This window comes from Pinus tabuliformis, chromosome 4_2, assembly GCF_031772625.1.
Source record: "Pinus tabuliformis cultivar Carrire ecotype Pingquan chromosome 4_2, CPIR1, whole genome shotgun sequence".
In the NCBI taxonomy this organism is placed as follows: Eukaryota; Viridiplantae; Streptophyta; class Pinopsida; order Pinales; family Pinaceae; genus Pinus; species Pinus tabuliformis.
This window is the reverse complement of record NC_142304.1, coordinates 1079928927-1079948218: the sequence shown is the minus strand read 5'-3', so window position 1 is coordinate 1079948218 and position 19292 is coordinate 1079928927. Positions and strand designations below refer to the sequence as shown.

General features: G+C 39.9%; 1 pseudogene; it reads right to left on the bottom strand.

The window, feature by feature from the left end:
* Positions 1-13369, bottom strand: part of LOC149173393 (uncharacterized) — a 75493-nt pseudogene extending 62124 nt beyond the window's left edge.
* Positions 13370-19292: the final 5923 nt, after the last annotated feature.

Sequence of the window (19292 nt, the reverse complement as noted above, 5' to 3'; positions counted from 1 at the left end):
AGTTGGAACTCTCCCTCAGGTTCCAATTGTATGATATAACCATCAACAACATGATTAGTATCATGTACAAACTTCTTAAAAGCAAAGAAAAGTGAAAAACATCATGTGCTTTCACTTTGGATGGTAAGGCCAATCTATAAGACACTAGCCCTAATCTTTCCAGAACTTGAAATAGTCCACAAAATATGTGTACCAACTTAGCAAAAAACCCCACTTTTAGTGAGCTCTTCCTTGGTTTGATGCAAAGGTGTAAATGCTATCCCAATGTTGAATAATGTAGCTATGGTGGGTCTTCATAATCCTTGATGTATTTATAGAACTATGTAAAAACACAAAAGAAAATTAAATGTTAAATTATAAGAAAGAAAAATAAAAGAAAGGAAATAAATAAAACCACCTAAAATTAAAATCCTTGAAAGTAGATCATACTCACACAAATAACATATTTACCAGTAGCTACTACCTACCATAGTTTAAGCAAGTATTTGCATTGTTAACACTCAGGTAGTCCCTAAAGCTCCTTAAAGGTATACGGCCGAGGTAACCACAAACCAATCTTTGGACTGCAGGTCCTAGCCTACCTGCAGTAAGAGAGGGCTCTCTCTTTATGATTTAGCTTTGTTGAAGATGATATTAGGCTATCTAATGAGTTTAAGGGGGTTTTTTTAATTTTTGGTGGGAAGGAGGATGCTTTCAAGTAGAGAGGCAATGCATAGTATGATAAGTTCAAACCATTGGGCATGGAGTTATGGAGTGAGACTGCTCGTGTGTTTTCCTGGTCACAAGAGGAATGAGGAGCAAGGTAGCTGCTCATGAAACAACACTTAAGTTCTAAAAGGATAGAATGCGGGCTAAGGAATGAGAGGCAACAAAGAATCTCTCACTCAGCTTAACAGAGGGAAGATGAATGAGCTCTATCTAGGAGCAGCTAAGAATTCTTAAACAACAGTCATTCATATGTGAAATAGATCAAACATGAGCCATAAAGGAATTCATATTTATGCCTAAGTCAAGAGGAAAACATTAAGAAGCCACAGAAACTGAGCATAGAGTGCAGCTAAGCAAATTCTAGACCAATCTTTTGTTCTGTGACTTGAGCATGTACGAAATTGAAATAAGAGAGGTGAGAAACACTTATTGATCCATATAGCAGCACATGAATTCCATCATTCACTCTTCAACCATTAAAAACGCTTCAAACAGTCCATCCTCCAAGCTTTAAGCAGTCTTTGTTTAAAGAAATCATATCAGATACAGAGCAAGTCTCTAGAGGAGTCATACAACCCACCCCCGTAAAATAGTGCAGAGGGTGGTATATAAAGAAAAATAGCTACAGACCTCCCTTGAACAGGTGTCAAGGGGGAAAATATCTCATAAATATCTCTCAAAACAGATCAAAGAGATCTGTGCAGTCATTGTCACTGAAACTAATCTATGCTGGAAATAAATGCAAAAAACATATTAAAACAGCTGTGCTGGGGCAGCTGGCATCTCAAGTCATGTAAACAAGGGCTGCGCATGAGGCTGAAGCCTCTGAAATGAGTGTAGAGAGGTCTTTGAGTCGTGTGCTGGCCTCATGGCCATAACTACGAGTTGGGGAGCCATAACGGCTTAATGATGCTTAGCTGAATCTGCTGGGGCCCTTCTGTTTTCATCTGCTTCGGAAGATTTTGACTGATACTCTCTGCCGCTTCCCTAATACTCTTGGCTTCAAAAATGCTCTAAGCTGTCACATCATCTCATTATGGTCGTTATTTGGCCCAAGTACCTGTTGCGAGGCGCTTTGTTACTTATGGGTGGTTATCGGCCCTTGGCCGACTCAAAATGCTTTAGCAACACTTAAAATCACGAACTGGATAATAAAGGGTCATTGAAGGCCCGCCGAGGTGAAAACCCTGCGTTTGGAGCTAATCTGGGCCTGGGGCGATCAAAATTGATTAAAGAATGACTTTGTTCCCTTGATGAAGAGGCGCGCGTGGCATATATATGAATAATATGAAAAATAGCCCCTTTTCCTTTATAACAGGCAAAATGCCCATTTTTCCAGCAAAAATCGCGAAAATATGGGCGGGCGCGGCACTGTTCATTAGATTAAATGTTGGCCGTTGGATCCGGCGCGGGCCGATCCAACGGCTGGCGCCAAATCGCATCGGGGCGGACCATTGGTCCCAACATATAAAACCTCCGATGGAGCGATATAGCTTGCGGACCCGAAATGCTTATAGGCTCTTTCTTTATGGAGATCGGGTCCGGCCCATCGGCGAACCCAACTCGGCGGATTTTAATAAAAATGATAAGCGGACCCGAAACCCATTCAAACTGCTCTTTATAACTTTTCGGCTCCGGAATATCGGAGACCTCCCTTTTCGCTGTGCCCGGGGAACTTACGGACCCGAAAGCTTTTACAAACCCGCCCTGATAATATTTCGGCTCCGCCATATCGGAGCCAAACATAAGGGGTGATCGCCGATCAAACATGGGCCGTTGATTTGGTGAAGGCGATGGACGGAAGAGATTACGTCGGCATTTCGCTATCGGCGGGGACATGGGGGCTACCACATACAAACGCCAAAAACCCATCGGACTCGAAAAGTTATACAGGCCCTCTTTATTTTATTTCGGGTCTGACCCATCGGCGGAACCCAAATCGGCGGTTTTAACAGTGGAATGGGTCCGCGGACCCGAAAACCCTTAACACTGCATTTGATAACTCATCGGCTCCGGCCAGTCGGAGCTTTCCCACTTGTCTGTGAAAAGGCCCCTTTCGGACCCGAAATCTTTTATGCGCCGCGCCTTATAACTTTTCGGCTCCGCCAGTCGGAGCCATATGGGAGCGATGCGATTAATCTAGGGCCGTTGATCTGGGGGCCCGAATGGGCGGCTGAGATTAACTCGGAATTTCGGCAATTGACGGGGCAGAGGGTTGACATATATGTGATCGCCGAAGCAGGCGATCGCCGAAATGGCGAGGGTCATTGTTCTGGGCGGGGGCGATGGATGGCTGCGATTAAGTCGCAGCATTGCCTATCAGCAAAATGGCCATCGGCGAAACATATATATATATATGGATTGCAATGCACATTTCGATACACTGATCGCCATCATGCGATAGGCAATAAACAATCAGAGGCCTATATCTATGATGTTTAACATGTGACTGCCCCCTCCTGACAGCGATATCACATCGGAGGGGGACCAAAAGGGAGCTTTTTGCATCGGAGCAAGGCTTTTTGATAAAAGAGAAGCTTTGATGAAATCAGAGGGGTCTCCTTTGGCATTTCAAATGGTTTGTGAGCCATTGGAAGGGGTCCGATGGCCCAAAAAGGAAGAATTTTATGCCATTTGAGGGATTTTCATGGTTTTTTGCATGTTAAATGGCCCAAAAAAGGGGTCTATGCCTCTTAAAAGGCAAAACAAGGCAAAAAGATGGTTTTATATACATATGAATGGAATTTTATGCTTTGTGAAGGAGTCAAAAAGCATTTGGGAGGTTTTATGGAGTGATGAAGGGCTTTATGCATTGGAGGGAGTCCAAAATGCATGAGAAGATGGTTTGAGGGGGGGAATGAGGGTTCTTGCTAAGTTTCAGATAAACTTAGCAATTCCCAAGGATGTATATGATTATTTTTCAACCAGGGGGAGGGGATAAGTATATAGGGGAGTTATATACATAGTTTTAGTAGGGGAAGGGGAAACAGATAGGGAGCTACATAGTAGTGTTAGTAGTTAACATGACAAGTGATAAGAAAGTGCTAAGTATGTGAATCTTAGGCTATTAAGAGGGAAAATGACTTATAGAAGGAGCATGGACATTCCTTAAGTGAAGCAGATCTTCACCAAGGCAAATGATATGGAACATGATGAATCTAAGAGGTATCAAGCAGATCTTGACCTCTTTTAGGGGAAGTTAGTGAGTGATTTGGGGAAAGAGGAAGAAGGGGAAGTTAGACATGCATTTCTTGAAGTCCTCCAACTGAACAACTGCGTTCAACTTGTGATATGATAGATATAACACTTGACAATATGAAATGGATCACAAGCCATGATTCTGCAACCACAAAGCTACCTACCCGACCTCCTCACCTAGCATTTTCTCTTCTTTTGGTTTGGGTGCACTTGAACTAGCATACCCAGCTTTTCATTCTTTCTTGTTGCTAGTGCTCCTATCTACTTCTACACTTATTTCAGCCAGGGGCTCAGATTAAGCTGTTGAGCACCCTTGTTTCTCTACCTAACTACAAATCTGCCAAGATTAAGCTGTTTGGCCTTCCCATGCTTGAAAACTGATCAAAATGGATTACTCATCCAGACTGGAACAAAGTAGTGGCATTTAGATTAGCTCACTTTCACGGATACTTCTCTGGCCATCTGTATCAAATATGGAGCATTGCAGCAAGAAAAGTATGACATATTTGGCATGTAAAAATGTCAATCATGAAAGATGTTTAACCTGCCACAGCAAGAGGCTAACAGTGGATCCACTTGGGGATGGCTTTTCAATGTGACAAGCCAAGAACAGCAGGTCAGAATGCCTTGATCCTCGGTAGTTTTTGTTTAATTGAAAATTTCTTCTGTGCTAACTGCTGAATGACTGGACCTTTAACTTCTGAATGCAGCACTCCTCCTTAACTGAAACACTGTGAAAAGTAAAGCATCGCCTGCTTTCTTCTGCGTGCTTGATATTGCATACACTTTTGCTTGAGAACTAAAAAAAAGGGAACAAAACTGGAGCTCTTCTTTTCTTGTCTTTGAACAGGCTGTAGATGTAACGCTAAAAAAAATCCTCTGTTTTGATACTACTGACTGAAGAACTGGAAGCCTGAATGCAGTATTTTTAATAGAACTTGCTGTTATAAGTAACAGCGCTACCCTTTTGACACCGAATGTTCAGAACAGCGTTGAACTCTGCTTTGGGAAGCCATCTATCTCTTATTTGCGCACAGGTATCAAAACTGAATACTTTCTTTGAAATATTTCAAAGAACAGAGAACTGTAATGCTGCATTTTTTGCTCCTTTAACTCAAAACTGTGCTGCGTTTTTGTCCTAGCAATCGAATTGCTTTATTCAAACATAAAAGGAGAACGTTGAGTCTAAACAAAGACTAATATACAAATATATACATTGGCCTGAGTTGCATTCAATAGATGGGAACATGGTAATGCTTTAATACTCGGCCATTAACCGGGCCTTCTTCAAGTGCGGAGGCATCTTCAGATTTGAGGAAATAAGTATTATTTCCTTGCACAGTGCTGATGATAAAAGGGCCTTTCCACAGAAAGTCAAACTTGGCATGCTTTCCCTTGTCTTCTCGTCTTGAGTCCCACTTTAGAACCTTGTCGCCAATAAAGAAATCCTCGGCTTTAGCTCTCTTGTCAAACGCCTTCTTCAGCCTCTCTTGTAACATTTGAGCTCTGTCATACACCTGTTCTCTGGTCTGGTGAAGGTGAATGGTCTGATTGATCCTTCGTTGAATATCATTTGGTTCAGCTTGAACCTCCTGCAACAACCTCATAATGGAAATGCCCAAAGAAGATGGGAATCTGGCTTCCATATCGTAAACAAGCTCATAAGGGCTCATCCCAATTGATTTTTTTGTTGAAAGCCTGTCTGCCCAAAGGGCATTGGTGAGCTTTTTATGCCAGTTCTTCTTGCTTTCTTCCAAGGTCTTCTTAATGATACTGATCAGGCTCTTATTATATGACTCGAGTAAGCCATTACCTTGAGGGTAATAGGTTGTGGAATGGCCTACAGTGATATGGAATTTATGGAAAAAATTGATCATCTTTTTGGATTTGAAAGCAGCGGCATTGTCAGTGATGATCTTCTCAAGGCAGCCAAATCTAGAAAGGATATTGCACTCAAGGAATTGGATAATGGTGGTGTCATTGTCTTGCCTACATGGGATGGCCTCAATCCATTTAGTGAAATAGTCAGTGGCTGTTAAGATCCACTTATGCTGGCCTGAGGAGAAGGGATGGATTTCTCCAATGAAGTCAAGACCCCATTGTTGAAAAGGCTTCTCGATTGAGATGGGTTTAAGAGGCAAGGGGAGCAACTTTTTCTTGCCTTCAAAGATTTGGCAATTGTGGCATGAGGTGGCAAACTTCTTTACATTTGCAAACAAAGTGGGCCAATAGAAACCAGCCCTTAAAATTTTATCAGCAATGGACTTCCAATATAGATGTCCTCCACAGTGCCCTGCATGGAATTCTTTCATGACATTGTTAGTTTCATTGACAATCAAGCAGTTAAGTAATATACCTTCATGATTTTTCCAAAATAATGCACCACCTAAGACACAAAATTTCAAAGCCTTCATTCTTAAAAATCTCTTCTTGGTCCTGGACAATCCTGGGGGAGCACAGAGGTTTAACAATACAAAGCAAATATCAGCATACGATGGGGATTGCAAAAAGGTGTCACTGATTTGTGGAGTCGCCAGCTCCTGTTCATTGTCCAGTTGGTTGATGTCTAAGGCTTGAAAGTTTGTTTCGGACATCAGTTTAGCTAAACCTTGTCCCTTTATTAGCTTGGTTTGTTTTATTTCTATGTCATACTCAAGAATGTTAGAAATCCACTTGCCTCTTTTGCCTTCTAACCCCTCTTGGGTTAATATTTCTTTTACAATAGCATTTGGCACATAAGCAATCACATGTGAATATAAAATATAAATTCGGAATTCCTTGATTGCTTTAACAAGGGCATAGGCTTGCTTCTCCATGATTGGGTATTTCAGGGGTGCATCTCTTAAGGTTCTGCTGAAAAATGCAATTGGCTTTTCAGTTCCTTGATCATCCTTTTGCAAAAGGACAACAGCTATAGTATTATCAGATGCAAATGAAAATATGATAAAGTCCCTATCAAATTTTGGACTTGTGAGGACTGGGGCTTGAGTTAAGGCTGATTTAATGCCCTCAAATGCTTGCTTGGCCTCTAGAGACCACTTTACCTTGGCGTCTTTCTTGAGCATGTTGTTTAGCATTCTTATAAGCTCAACCAAGTTTGGAATAAACCTCCTTAGGAAATTGATTTTCCCAAGGAATGCTTGCAATTCTTTTATATTTCTAGGATATGGGATTTGCAATATGGCTTGGATCCTTTCCGGATCAATTCTAATACCATCCTTTGAGATGATATGTCCAAGTAATTTTCCTTCTTCAAGGCCAAAGAGAGACTTCTTGGGATTCAAGGAAATGCCATATTTCCTACATGTGATGAATATTTGCCTTAGGTGTTTGAGGTGCTCTTTATCAGATTTGGAGAAAGGGGTTAAGTCATCAAGGTAGGCAAATAGGAAATCATGGATTTCCTTGGCGAATGCAATGTCCATTGCCCTTTGAAAGGTGGCACCAGCGTTCTTTAGGCCGAAAGGCATTTTAACATACTTGAATGTTCCCCACGGTGTGGTAAATGCTGTCTTGTCTTGGTCATCCGGGTGAACAAGTATTTGGTTAAAACCTGAAAGACCATCGAGCAGGGAAATTTGTGATGACCCCACTACTCTCTGTAGAATGTGATCCATTTTGGGCAAAGGATAGTGGTCCTTTAGGGAGACTTGATTTAGATTTCTGAGATCTACATAAAGTCTGATCTCATTTGTTTTCTTTCTTGTGGGAACTAAGTTTGACACCCATTCGGAAAATCTGATGGCTGCTATGATTCTTGCCTCATAACTTCTTTACCTCCTTCTCAACCAAGGGAAGGAGCACGGGGTTGATTCTTCTAAGTTTTTGTTTGAAAGGCTTTTGATTTGGTTTTAAGGGAATGGTGTGTTGGATTACTGAGGTATCATAGGACTTCAAGTCCTCATAACACCAAGCAAAGACATCTTGAAATTCTTTGAACAAATCCACATACTTTGGTTTTTGATCAGGAGGCAAAGATTTAGACAGTTTGATCATTTTGGGCTTCTCTGCTATCCCAATGTTGTATTCTTCTATGGCAGTGTTTATAGGCTGCATTTTTGGCTTTTTGGGCACATCATTTTCATCAAACATGTCTTCTAGTGGAGTGAGGCCAACTGGGAGAAAATTGTCTTTTAGATCAATAATCTCGGCCTCTTTTTTATCTATTTCCTCTAAATGCATTTGTTTCAACTCTTCAATGTTTGCATTGTCAAAGACTATTGGGCTTAGGATCTGTCTGGCTGTTACAGCTTGCTGATTTTCGTTTGATGCTTGTTGTTGTGGGTCCTCCATGGTATCCTTATCAATGTTTAGGCCTGCAAATTCATGCTGTAAGGTAAGAAAATTGTATATTTGAGCATCATCCTCGAACACTTGCCAGTATTTAATGTTATTTGGGACAGCAGGCCTATGCTTTATTTTAAAAATGAAATGGTGATTTGGCTCAAAGGGAAGCTTGCATGTACTAGCAAAAGTGGCAGGTTGTGAGCATGAATGTTATGATTTCTTGAAATCTTGGCAAGCTTGGATTCAGTGAAGGTATCAAGTATTGCAGTGGCAGCAGTTCTATAAGCTCTTAGCCTTCTATCATTGGTAACAAAGTTGCCTTTCATTTGTTGGATTACTAGGTCTGAGTCACCTAGAATGGAAACTTTGGCAGCTCCTAAAGCTTTGAGCAGATTAAGGCCTAAGAGGAGTGCCTCATACTCAACCATGTTGTTGGTGCATTTGAAATTCAGTCTATAAGCATGACCCTCTGCATGGTTGTTATGTGTATTGTGAATCCATATTCCTGCCCCTGCTCCTAACTTGTTAACAGAGCTGTCAAACTCTAAATACCATGTGATTTCTTGCTTGTGGTTAGTATTAAGAGTTTTAGTCATTTTAGGATTGGGCAGACCTGAGTCTTGTGTTTCGGGAGGTTTTTCTTGTGTGCTGGTTGCATTGGCTGTTGTAACAGTCTCATGGGTATGTGCAACCGATTCTTCATTGATGTGTGCTCGTTGTACTAAATCCATAGGCTTATCATCAGTTGGAGGACTTGTTTCATCATTAAACAAAATAAAATAATCCATATCATAATGGATTGAATAGATAGGGAAATTCTGGGGCTTTTCCTCACTACTTACCACATATTTCATCAGTGTTTCTCTATGCAGTCTCTTTGGTTGCCCAAAGACTGAAATAGTGGCATAGGAGAGGTCTAATTGGAGAGATCCTTGGAGTTTTCCCCCCCAAGATCTTGATAAGAGCATGCCATACTTTGGTGGGATGTCAGCAACCACCACGTCCATTAGGATAGTCTTGTTGGGAAATTGGACCAAGGAGACACATAAGTCTTTGATTAAGCCTAAACACTTGACCTGACTTGAGTCAAAGGAGAATAGATCTTTGTAGGGTCTTGTGACATCAAGGTCTAGTTTCTCCATTACAGCTTTGGGCATAAGATTGTGTGAGGCACCTGAGTCAAACATAACATTGTGCAATACTTTGTCATGAATGTGCAAACTGACATAAAAGGGTGGAAAAGATCCATATGTTGATTTTCCATTAACTTCAGGACCGAACAACAGCTCAGGGGTATCATCTAAAACATTTACATCATCCTTGACCTCTGGCATTTGAAGTGATCTTTGAATTTGTTGCCTATACACATCATGTTTGGCAAGTTCTGAGAGGGGGATGGATATTTTAAGTTTTTCAATCTCTGCCTCTAAATTAAATGGCCTTTCCAATGGAGTCTTGGTGTTGATGATGGCAGTTTTTTCTTTTTCATTTGAATTATCAGCGATTTTCTCTTGTATATCAACGTTATGGGAATTGATTGCTTGCGGTTTTTCAGTTTTAAGAGGGATTTTTGGAACGCTGTTCAAGTTCTCTTTCGAGGAAGAAGGTGGCAGAGGCTGATCAACAGAAGGTTGTATGTCTGTTATGTCCTCTATAGTCACTTGGTGCGGGTTTGGGACAGTTATATCAGCTGTTTCTGTTATAATAGCCTTGCCTCTAATCTGGTTGGGCTGTTTGCCCTCCTTTGGTTTAACTTTTTCGGGCACATCTATGGTTCTTGTCCTCAGCTTATACTGTTTGTGGACTTCATAAATAGCTGAATCATAACCTTGTTTAAAGTCAAAAGACTCACCAGAGTTAGTCTGAAATTGATTTATCTCATGGTCATCTTGGTCTTCTTGGGTTAGAAAAATTTGTTGCTCACCCTTCAAATCCATTAAGTTCATGTGAGTGTCCTCTATGGGTTCATTAGAAGTGGATGTCTCTGCGTAGTTTTCTTGAAAAGGAGGTCTTATATAATGGTCTGGGCCAGACCTACCAGCATTTGGATTTTGATTTTTCCTGAAATTTGGGTTCCTGACAGTGTTAGCTTGCTGCCCATCCCATGATGATTTCCTCTCAACACTCTCTACTCTGTCTCCCAGCCTATGCATGCCGTTGATAATAGCATCTAGCTTTTGATCTAAGGCTGAGGGCTCTTCCTTGAAGGTGGTTCTTCTCTCAGTTCTAGCTCTGTTTCTTTTGGCAATTAAATTTTCCTCCACACTGACAGCCACATTTTGCATGTTTGCAAGGCTGTTAGGGGCTCTTTCTTTTAACTGGTAGGCCATATCTGGGTCGAATCCATTAGGGAATTTATATAAGGCAAGGTCAGGTGGGGGCCTTAAGTTTTGTGGGATAGCATTATAAACGTTATTGAACCTTGCACAATAGTCCAAGATTGTTTCTTGTGACCTCTTTTGATTGTATCATATTCAGCTAGTATGTGCAAGGTGTCTTTCTTTTTCTCCCATCTGTTGATAAATGACTGGTATAAGGCTTCTGGGTCTTCTATGGAATTAGCTGGGAGTGCTCTAAACCAAGTCCTGACATCTCCTGTCAAACTTTGGACAAAAATCTTCATTCTCACACTATCATCGTCAATCTCATAGCTTTCAAAGTAATCCTGCATTTTCTTTGTATGCTGAAGGGCTGTGGAGGCACTTGTGCCATCAAAATATGTGATTTTAGTTTGGTAATTGCAAAGGTGCATATCTGTTAGCCATATTCACAGGGATAAGAGGGACAATAGGAACAACTGGGATAATAGGAGTAGTAGTGGTAGTATGTGCAGTGAATGGAGGTGTGGAAGGAGTTCTTTGAGACGTGGGTGATGAACAAGGGGAACTAGGGGTTGAACAAAATAGAACTTTGACAGGGGTTGGGCCACAGTTTGGTTGAACTATCACAGGAGTAGAATCAGCAAAATCCTCCTTTAGTTCTAATTTCCTGAGGTTTCTTTGGATCAAATTCGGATTTTCAATGGCAACTGTGGGATTTGGGTCTGGATTTGACCTTGTATAGCGTGAATTCTTCCTGGGAGCCAACTTCTGGCTTGTTTTGTGGGAATTTTCTAAGAATGTATGGGTTAGAAAGAAACTTTTGAAGGTCTGGTTCTTTCCCAGTGGAGCTTTCCAACTTGATTTGTGAAATTATCTGAGGATTTTCCCCAGTCGAGTCGCCATTATGTTAACACTTAGGTAGTCCCTAAAGCTCCTTAAAGGGATACGGCCGAGGTGACCACAAACCAATCTTTGGACTACAGGTCCTAGCCTACCTGCAGTCAGAGAGGGCTCTCTCTTTATGATTTAGCTTTGTTGAAGATGATATTAGGCTAGCTAATGAGTTTAAGGGGGTTTTGTTTATGTTTGGTGGGAAGGAGGATGCTTTCAAGTAGAGAGGCAATGCATAGTATGATAAGTTCAAACCATTGGGCATGGAGTTATGGAGTGAGACTGCTGGTGCGTTTTCTTGGTCACAAGAGGAATGAGGAGCAAGGTAGCTGCTCATGAAACAACACTTAAGTTCTAAAAGGATAGAATGAGGGCTAAGGAATGAGAGGCAACAAAGAATCTCTCACTCAGCTTAACAGAGGGAAGATGAATGAGCTCTATCTAGGAGCAGCTAAGAATTCTTAAACAACAGTCATTCATATGTGAAATAGATCAAACATGAGCCATAAAGGAATTCATATTTATGCCTAAATCAAGAGGAAAACATTAAGAAGCCACAGAAACTGAGCATAGAGTGCAGCTAAGCAAATTCTAGACCAATCTTTTGTTCTGTGACTTGAGCATGTATGAAATTGAAATAACAGAGGTGAGAAACACTTATTGATCCATATAGCAGCACATGAATTCCATCATTCACTCTTCAACCATTAAAAACACTTCAAACAGTCCATCCTCCAAGCTTTAAGCAGTCTTTGATTAAAGAAATCATATCAGATACAGAGCAAGTCTCTAGAGGAGTCATACAACCAACCCCCTTAAAACAGTGCAGAGGGTGGTATATAAAGAAAAATAGCTACAGACCTCCCTTGAACAGGTGTCAAGGGGGAAAATATCTCAAAAATATCTCTCAAAACAGATCAAAGAGATATGTGCAGTCATTGTCACTGAAACTAATCTATGCTAGAAATAAATGCAAAAAACATATTAAAACAGTTGCGCTAGGGCAGCTGGCATCTCAAGTCATGTAAACAAGGGCTGCGCATGAGGCTGCAGCCTCTGAAATGAGTGTAGAGAGGTCTTTGAGTCGTGTGCTGGCCTCATGGCCATAACTGCGAGTTGGGGAGCCATAACGGCTTAATGATGCTTTGCTGAATCTGCTGGGGCCCTTCTGTTTTCATCTGCTTCGGAAGATTTTGACTGATACTCTCTGCCGCTTCCCTGATACTCTTGGCTTCAAAAATGCTCTAAGCTGTCACATCATCTCATTAGTGGCCGTTATTTGGCCCAAGTACCTGCTGCGAGGCGCTTTGTTACTTCTGGGTGGTTATCGGCCCTTGGCCGACTCAAAATGCTTTAGCAACACTTAAAATCACGAACTGGATGAGTAAAGGGTCATTGAAGGCCTGCCGAGGTGAAAACCCTGCGTTTGGAGCTAATCTGGGCCTGGGGCGATCGAAATTGATTAAAGAATGACTATGTTCCCTTGACGAAGAGGCGCGCGCGGCATATATATGAATAATATGAAAAATAGCCCCTTTTCCTTTATAACAGGCAAAATGCCCATTTTTCCAGCAAAAATCGCGAAAATATGGGCGGGCGCGGCACTGTTCATTAGATTAAATGTTGGCCGTTGGATCCGGCGTGGGCCGATCCAACGGCTGGCGCCAAATCGCATCGGGGCGGACCATTGGTCCCAACATATAAAACCTCCGATGGAGCGATATAGCTTGCGGACCCGAAATGCTTATAGGCTCTTTCTTTATGGAGATCGGGTCCGGCCCATCGGCGAACCCAACTCGGCGGATTTTAATAAAAATGATAAGCGGACCCGAAACCCATTCAAACTGCTCTTTATAACTTTTCGGCTCCGGAATATCGGAGACCTCCCTTTTCGCTGTGCCCGGGGAACTTACAGACCAGAAAGCTTTTACAAACCTGCCCTGATAATATTTCGGCTCCGCCATATCGGAGCCAAACATAAGGGGTGATCGCCGATCAAACATGGGCCGTTGATTTGGTGAAGGCGATGGACGGCAGAGATTACGTCGGCATTTCGCTATCGGCGAGGACATGGGGGCTGCCACATAGAAACGCCGAAAACCCATCGGACTCGAAAAGTTATACAGGCCCTCTTTATTTTATTTCGGGTCCGACCCATCGGCGGAACCCAAATCGGCGGTTTTAACAGTGGAATGGGTCCGCGGACCCGAAAACCCTTAACACTGCATTTGATAACTCATCGGCTCCGACCAGTCGGAGCTTTCCCACTTGTCTGTGAAAAGGCCCCTTTTGGACCCGAAATCTTTTATGCGCCGCGCCTTATAACTTTTCGGCTCCGCCAGTCGGAACCATATGGGAGCAATGCGATTAATCCAGGGCCGTTGATCTGGGGGCCCGAATGGGCGGCTGAGATTAACTCGACACTTCGACAATTGATGGGGCAGAGGGTTGACATATATGTGATCACCGAAATGCCGAGGGCCGTTGATCTGGGCGGGGGCAATGGATGGCTGCGATTAAGTCGCAGCATTGGCTATCGGCAAAATGGCCATCGGCGAAACATATATATATGGATTGCAATGCACACTGCGATACGCCGATCGCCGACATGCGATCGGCGATAAACAATCGGAGGCCTATATCTATGATGTTTAACATGTGACTGCCCCCTCCCGACAGCGATATCGCATCGGAGGGGGACCAAAAGGGAGCTTTTTGCATCGGAGCAAGGCTTTTTGATAAAAGAGAAGCTTTGGTGAAATCAGAGGGGTCTCCTTTGGCATTTCAAATGGTTTGTGAGCCATCGGAAGGGGTCCGATGGCCCAAAAAGGAAGAATTTTATGCCATTTGAGGGATTTTCATGGTTTTTTGCATGTTAAATGGCCCAAAAAAGGGGTTTATGCCTCTGAAAAGGCAAAACGATGGTTTTATATACATATGAATGGAATTTTATGCTTTGTGAAGGAGTCAAAAAGCATTTGGGAGGTTTTATGGAGTGATGAAGGGCTTTATGCATTGGAGGGAGTCCAAAATGCATGAGAAGATGGTTTGAGGGGGGGAATGAGGGTTCTTGCTAAGTTTCAAATAAACTTAGCAATTCCCAAGGATGTATATGGTTATTTTTCAACCAGGGGGAGGGGATAAGTATATAGGGGAGTTATATACATAGTTTTAGTAGGGGAAGGGGAAATAGATAGGGAGCTACATAGTAGTGTTAGTAGTTAACATGACAAGTGATAAGAAAGCACTAAGTATGTGAATATTAGGCTATTAAGAGGGAAAATGACTTATAGAAGGAGTATGGACATTCCTTGAGTGAAGCAGATCTTCACCAAAGAAAATGATATGGAACATGATGAATCTAAGAGGTATCAAGCAGATCTTGACCTCTTTTAGGGGAAGTTAGTGAGTGATTTGGGGAAAGAGGAAGAAGGGGAAGTTAGACATGCATTTCTTGAAGTCCTCCAACTGAACAACTGCCTTCAACTTGTGATATGATAGATATAACACTTGACAATATGAAATGGATCACAAGCCATGATTCTACAACCACAAAGCTACCTACCCGACCTAATCACCTAGCATTTTCTCTTCTTTTGGTTTGGGTGCACTTGAACTAGCATACCCAGCTTTTCATTCTTTCTTGTTGCTTGTGCTCCTATCTACTTCTACACTTATTTCAGCCAGGGGCTCAGATTAAGCTGTTGAGCACCTTTGTTTCTCTACCTAACTACAAATGTGCCAAGATTAAGCTGTTTGGACAGATGTTCATTCTCTATATTCTACAACATGAAATTGAAACCCAGGGAAGCCAAGATTAAGCTGTTTGGCCTTCCCATTCTTGAAAACTGATCAAAATGGATTACTCATCAAGACTGGAACAAAGCAGTGGCATTTAGATTAGCTCACTTTCACGGATACTTCTATGGCCATCTGTATCAAATATGGAGCATTGCAACAAGCAAAGTATGACATATTTGGCATGTAAAAATGTCGATCATGAAAGATGTTTAACCTGCCGCAGTAGGAGGCTAACATGCATAAAAGACGGAATAGGAACAAGATGTAAATAAATATACTTATAAGGAGTTACTTCCCACCATTATTTATGTGATCTTAAACACTCTACAAATATGAGTAAAAATGTAAATGTGCAGACTTTTTAGAATTTAATTTACAAGGAGATATGGTTTAATTTAAGGGACATGTCTCTTGGGTATCTTGGGTATAAAATACACTTGAATTTTTTCATTTGACATACACACTTATCACTCACATATCTCTCTCTCTCTCTTACATTGTGATATCTTCTTTATTTTCATGGTTATTAGTTCAATTTTTGAAGTTTGATTCTTTGATGAAGATAAAATAACTATAATATCTATTCATAGGTAATTACCATAGGTCATAAATAAAGTACTTGTATCAATTGTATTGAAAAATCAAAACCCAATTGGAATTATTTTTGTATTCTTTGCTGATCTACCTAATTCTTTTGCCTATCATGAGATTCCTTCAATTTTTGTCAGATTTTGAGCACTTCTTGCTCCATTTCCTTTAGCATGTCTAGTTCAAGAAAGACAATATTCACTGGATCATCCCGATTAAAAGGAGTGTTGCATTTTCGGCCATAGAATGCCTCAAAAGAGCTCTTATTCAATGACTCTTGGTACCCATTGTTGTATATAAACTGTACTTGATGGGCCTCTAAATTAGACATAAATTAATGCCCATATGACCATCCTTCAACATATTAAACCTTTATTTTTGCATTAGATAAAGTATTTTTAACTTTAATATGTTTATTAGGAAGGCTTATGGATAATTTCATATTTGTGCCTAATACTATTTATTTCTATAGACTATTGTGAGAATATTGGGCAGATTATGAAGATTTGGAGGAGACAATAATTGAGGGACTTTATCCCTACTACATGAGGATCAATATTAATAATTAAGAAGATATTCTGAAATAATTGCACAGATTCTGGAGCTCCAATGATTGAGAAAATCTAGGAATGTGTTCCTTGTCATTTAATGCAGATTCCTAATATTCAGAACCAGATCCACTAATTAAGAGATTTTGGTGGAGAAAGCTTCCTCCTTTTATGGGGAATGCTTCCTAATCATTTTATATAAGTACCAAGTCGAATTTTCCCCTAGGGGTGGATTTTTATTAGTCTTCTTGCGGAGAGAACTCGTATTTTTGTAGCTCCACTTTCATTTTTTGTAGGGATGTAATTGTATTGAAGGAAACAATGAAGATTTGTGTCATGTTAAACTTCTAAATCTTGGTCTCCTCCATAGGATTCTGAGTATCCTTGGGCTTGGCCATCCTAAGACCCTCAGAGCCCTTTTATATCATTTACTTTTCTTCCTTTCACTTCTTTTTCACATACATCTCTTGTTCTTGTCTTTTTTTCTATTTCTGTATTTAGTATTAATGATTTCTTGTTGTAGGATTAGGTTAAATGGTTGAAGTAAGTTATTTTGCAGGATCAAAAGCATCATTTCATCATTGAAACAACTTTGGAATCATAGTAATCATTGAGCTACTTGGATTAGTTTGTTTATTCTCAAATCTAGATTTCTGGAAGTCCCTTCTGGCAAATAACAGTAAATGTCTGTTATTTTTTAGAAAATGCTAACGAGCTTCAATCGAGTTGATTCCACTTGCATTTATATATATATATATATATATATATATATATATATATATATATATATATATATATATATATATATAATAACAAAATTTTCCCCAGTGCATTTTCACTTGATTAGGTTAGGCATTTGATAGATTTACTAGCTCACTAGTTCTCAAATTTTTAGATTCTAGACTACTAATTTTCTTCTATTTTTTAACATGGGTTAACCAAGGTCTATTCGAGTGATTCCACTTGGAATGGACACTTAATACATCCTAGTCAATAAAAAAATCATCCTATCCAATTTGGATTTGATTTTCTTAGTCATTTGGTGAATTACAACTCACTATAACAAATTTGCAATTTCCTGTGGTAACTACAAGATCTTTTGTAGCAGCCTACCAACATGTATATACTTGCCCATATTCACTCAAGAAGCTTGGTTATTGTCCCTTAGGGTTGAAGCAAGACCCATAGACTATAAATCAATGATTAGGGAAGACTAAACACCACTTAGGATTTGCCTCTTTACCCATGCAAAACATTTCAGCATTTGGGTTAATGGACAAATTTATGAATTAGATAATACAATGATGATTTTCTTGATTGCCACATCCAATGAACTCTATTAATGGATATAAACTCTTTGAAATGTAATGGTTGATTTTTAGTTCACAATCTCTACTTTATGCAATTAGAATAGGTTTCTTTCCTTGTATATTCTTTCTTGCAATAGGTTAAGGTTTCTATTTCGAGCATTTCATTTTCTACAATTAGTTTAGGATCTGATTTTATTACATTCACTCCATTACATCATGAAAATAAAGGAAGGACACATTGTATTCTGCACATATAGTTCTGATACCTCTTAAGTTTCTGCGAACCCCGGATTGATAATTAAAGTTGGTATCCTTGGGACTTGCAACATTCTTCTTGTAATACTGAGCCTTATCAATACTAATGGTAGGAATTCTTCCCACCTCTTTTGGCTGATGCATGAAATACATTTTCAACATGTCTTCCAATATTCTATTCACTATTTGTGTTTGTTTGTCAGTATTAGGATGACATGTTGTGCTAAATGCTAGCTGAGTTTCAAAGCCAACAAATAATGCCTTCTAAATTTTTTAAGTAAACATAGCATCTCTATCTAAGATTATTTTCTTAGCTACACCATGCAATATGAATATCGCCTTCATGAATATCTGAGTTATCTCAATGGCTTTATGGGTGGACTTGGAAGCTATGAAGTGGGATTCTTTACTAAACTTGTCCATCACCACCATAATGACATCATGTTGTTTGTTTTTTTTTGTAATCTTGTAATGAAGTCCATGGATATGACTTCCCACTTCCACTCAGGAATTGGGATTGGTTGCAATCCTACTGGGTTCTTGCATTCTATTTTAACTTGTTGGCATTCAACCGTTTGGCAATGTGTTCAACGACTTCCTTCTTCAATCCTAGCCAATAATATGTTTTCTTTATAGCTATTATTGTTTTATGATAACCAGAATGACTTAAGTAAAGTATTTTATGAAACGCATCCATGATTAGTTTCCTTAAGTCAACTACAAAAGGAACATACCATATATCTTTGAATAACAACAAACCATCATCAGTGAGCTTGTAGCTCTTGCTAAGTTAATCCATTTGGCTCCTTCTGCAAATGTTCCTTCACATGCTAGCAATGCCCATCATGAAGTAATGCCTCTTTGATCCCTTCCTTGATTTCAACTTCACAAGTGATGTTTGTCTAGAAAATTCATATTGACACTTGAAAAGTATCATGTTATGATCCAATATGACTAGAAGATTTCATTGAAAAATATGGTTTTCGTAAAATGCATTTGTTGTGACATTGAAAAAAGGGTTTATAAGGTGGACTTGTAGAGTGAACTTAATCAGGATTATTGTGCCTATTAGCGCAACAAATAAGATATAGATGGTGTGATAGAGAAGGAAAAATTTGGAGCTGGAAAGGAAACAAAAGAAAAAGTGTTTAACAATATAAATCCTATGTTTTAGAGAAATCATTGAATTCAATATATGAAGTGCATATATCTCTTAAAAGTCATCAAATATTGACTTATCTTTTTAAAAAGTCCATTTTTAGAAAATTATCCTAAAATTTATTGATGGAAATGACAAAGGGAAATCATTCAACACTATTTGTTAAACCTTTAGAAACTTCTTCCAAAACTTCAAAAAAATTTGTAGGGATGTAATTGTATTGAAG